Below are 3,670 nucleotides of genomic sequence, written 5' to 3'. Positions count from 1 at the left end.
ATACATCCTCCCTTCTTCTCTCTTCTCCCCATAGTCACGTCTTTCCTTTTTAAAAATGCCTCTCTCGGTTACCATTATACTTATAAACAACATGTCTAAACCTCATTTTCTTTTTCTATTAATTACATTGTTTTTTTTTTAATTCAACATTTCCTAAGATGAGGATCTTGTTCTCTTTCCTGACACTTCTCAAGTTGTTACAATTTCTCAGCTTTCATAATGTTTACATTCTCTCTTGAATCCATAATTAAGACATTAATCCTTTCTACGTTATGAGCCGTGTTAAGAACTTTACATATTATTAACTCATTCAATTTTCACAACAACCTGTGACATAGTTACTGTTATCACCATCATCTCATTTTTATAGATGAGGAAACTGGCATCAGATAACTTGCACACGATCGTAACTCTGCTTACAGAGAGAGAAGAATTACACCGGGCAGTCGGACTTGAGAACCTGTGCTCCCAACTGCCACATTACACCACCTCAGAGAGAAATGAGAAAAGGCCCCTTCCTCATCTGCTGCCCTAACCCAGCGAGGTGATCTTCTGGTGGCACCACTTAATCAAGGGGACTCAGCCCAGGGATGATGAAAAGCCCACCAGGGCACCTGACCTGAGCTGGACCAATCAGGGTCCTTTCCCTCCCAGGAACTGAGAGGAAGAGAAAGCTAGTCTCTTTGTGTGGCTGGGCTTAACGCAAGTATTTGTAGGAGCTATTTAGAATGGCAGGTAAATATATAGGATTCCCACTGAAACTGAAATTTCCGATAAGCAATGAAGAATTTTTTAGTGTAAATATGTCCAAATATTGCATAGAATACATACTAAAAAATCCTTCATTGTTTAAAATCTGAAATTCAAATTTAACTGAGTCTTATACACACACACACAATAGACACACATAATACCTAATATACAAATATGTATAATGTATAACAATATAAATATATATATGAATATATAATTTTTTTTTTTTTGCTAAATCTGATGGCCCTGTGAATACACTTGTTTTGGAGAAAGTCTGCATACAGAGCAGGAAAGATCAAGCAGACGCAGAGGAAAGCGGGGACAGGAGAGAGGAAGTGTGTCACCGACCCTGACTCAGTTTCTTCCCGCATTCTCATTCCCAGGTTCCACCTGGCCTCCCTCCGTTTACAACTGAAACTCACTTAGAGGATAACGCTTCAGTAGAAAATGGGAACGCTGAAGTGTAAAATCAATGCCACTAATTACACCGTAGTGGAGAATTTAGACCAAATGTTCAAATCCATCTCTCTCTCTCTTTTTTTTTTTTTTGCTAGGATTTTTCAGGGTAGTCGGGTTTAAATGGACACACAATTCCACAATATGGTTTTTCTTTCATCCCCACCCCACCGAGTTAGAATATCTCTGCTGAACAAACATGCCTTCTAGGGTCGCTGACATGGAAATCAAGATGGCAATTCTGAGGGTCGAAGGGCAGGATGAGCGGAGCAGGGACGAAGGAAGGACTTCAATCGAATGTATAGTGTTCGATTTCTTAAATTATGTGCTCAATACCTGGATGTTTCCTAAATTCTTCTTTCTACACATTTTATGTCTCAGTAGAAAAATCAAACTTTTTTTTTTTTTTTTTTAAAGCCTGACTTCAGTTCTTGAACGTAACTATAACTGTCTAATGCATGGGTTAGATGGAAAACCTTTAAAATCTCTTTGCGCTCTATTTGATATTTAAAATACAAAACTCGTGGGGTTTTTTTTTGTTTGTTTTTTTGTTTTTTTTTTGAGATTTGGCCTGGAGTTCCCAGCAGCGTGGTCTTGACCCCTTTGAAATCGTCACTTTCTCGGGACGAAGGTTTTAGCACCTAGAACAGCACATGACAAGTAGTGTGTGTTCACTCAATGGATGTTCAATAAATGGGTGGCGTGAACACTAAATTCACAACTCTGAGCCCCTTCTTATGTTAAGGTTTCCTGCACTTCTTCCCAGACACCTTGGCCCCCCAGGTGTGCTTATGCAAGGAGTTGTGCTGGCAATGGAACAGGATTGGGAAGAGGGAACGTCAACAGAGTGGTTGTCTTTTGGGTTACTTAGGATATCTTTGTCCCAAGATGTTTGCCTGAGACGTATGCTCAGGGGGACACCCTGCGGCCGATACCGTCTCCACCAATTTTCCTGCTTAAATGGTCTACTTTGAATAATGTCACCTGGGGAACCTCAGCGCTCTGGTTACAGGAGATGGAGAAGGACCAGAGGTCATTATGAGGGGGAGGGCATCAGTCTCTTGTTCTGCCATTCCACTTTAAATGTCAGTGACATCTGGTGTATGGCCATGCCACCCTAAACAAGCCCGATCCCGTCTGATCTCGGAAGCTAAGCACAGTCAGGCCTGTTTAGTACTTAAATGGGAGACCACCTAGGAAGACCAGGTGCTATAGGCATAAAAAACAAACAAACAAACAAACAAACACAAATAAATAAATAAAAAATAAAGGATTGTAACCTGACAAGGTCCTTGCAATCTGTGAGGTCAACCAAGGGTTACCTCGCCTAAGAAAAATAAAAAAAATAAAAGTCAATGACATCTGAAATTTATATAATACTGTCCCTTCGGAACCTCACTTATAAGCACCAGAACAAGATTCTCCCCCAAGAAGATGGGCCCAGAACAAAGACAACTTCGACGAATGCAATAGAACAGTACATACAAGGCACTGCGCTGGGGGTTAAAAAGTCCCAGAACATTTTATTCCCTTTCTTTACTGTCCTATTATTCATGCGGTGTCTCAAAATAATTATTTTTTCTGAGAGGATCTTGGCATCCCAGAGGTACTTTGAATGTCACGAAGGAGCAGAGGGAACATGAGCACGAGATGCGGCACACGACAAGAACGGAAAACAAGCCGCCCCGGCCTGTGATATATGGCGCCCAGAATAAACACAGCGAGCTTCGTGAAAGCAAGTCCACGTGACTTACAGCGAAGTTCAACTTTAATTGCTGGCAAGACCATTAATCATCCTTACCTAATCACGGAAATAAGCGCACCTAACTTTTCCTGAAAATCCCAACTCCTCAAGGGGATGAGAAAGATGGTCTGTTTTAAAGGTCAGATACGTAACAGTTGCTTTCGTAAAGTGGCAAAACCTGCTTTCTGTTCATTTCCTCTCTATTAAAGGTGTCTAAACAACTTATCGATCCCCGTAAAGAGAAAGAGCGGAAACAAAGATCATGTACAAATTGAATAAAGACTTAGGGAGTTATTATATTAGAGCTATAATTCAAACAGGCTTTGGAAAGAACTTTCATCTCATTAGTCATCGTAAGCAGGTACCTATGGGAATAAGTGTTAGTGCTTTGAATAGGCAACCAGTTAATCACGCCTGCAGTCGGCATAACGGCTGGCATCAGGCTCCATGCTTTCTGAGACCTCCACGCAGCAAGTACAAAACAGGCAGCTCTCCTGGGCTTGTACTGGAACAGAAGACACCTCCCCTTTCTGCACTGTGAGGTCTCTGTGGCAGCTCATCCCTTGGTGTCTGCACCCTTAAGGCCTCAACCACGAGCCAAGGGAAACAGCAGCAGAGGACACATGAAAGGCCACTCTGTCTAGGAATGCATGATATTTACCGTAAATGCCATTTAAAGAGTAATTATCAGTGAATTAAGCCCTGTGCATATTTTAG

The 3,670-nt window shown here is 41.4% G+C and overlaps 1 pseudogene; it reads left to right on the top strand.

The window, feature by feature from the left end:
- Positions 1 to 2,308: 2,308 nt before the first annotated feature.
- Positions 2,309 to 2,427, top strand: LOC120620652 (uncharacterized; annotated as a pseudogene).
- The last annotated feature ends 1,243 nt before the right edge of the window (positions 2,428 to 3,670 follow it).

The sequence above is a fragment of the Pteropus medius genome, unplaced genomic scaffold (assembly GCF_902729225.1).
Source record: "Pteropus medius unplaced genomic scaffold, Ma_sr-lr_union100, whole genome shotgun sequence".
NCBI lineage: Eukaryota > Metazoa > Chordata > Mammalia > Chiroptera > Pteropodidae > Pteropus > Pteropus medius.
This window is presented reverse-complemented; position numbering and strand designations above follow the sequence as displayed.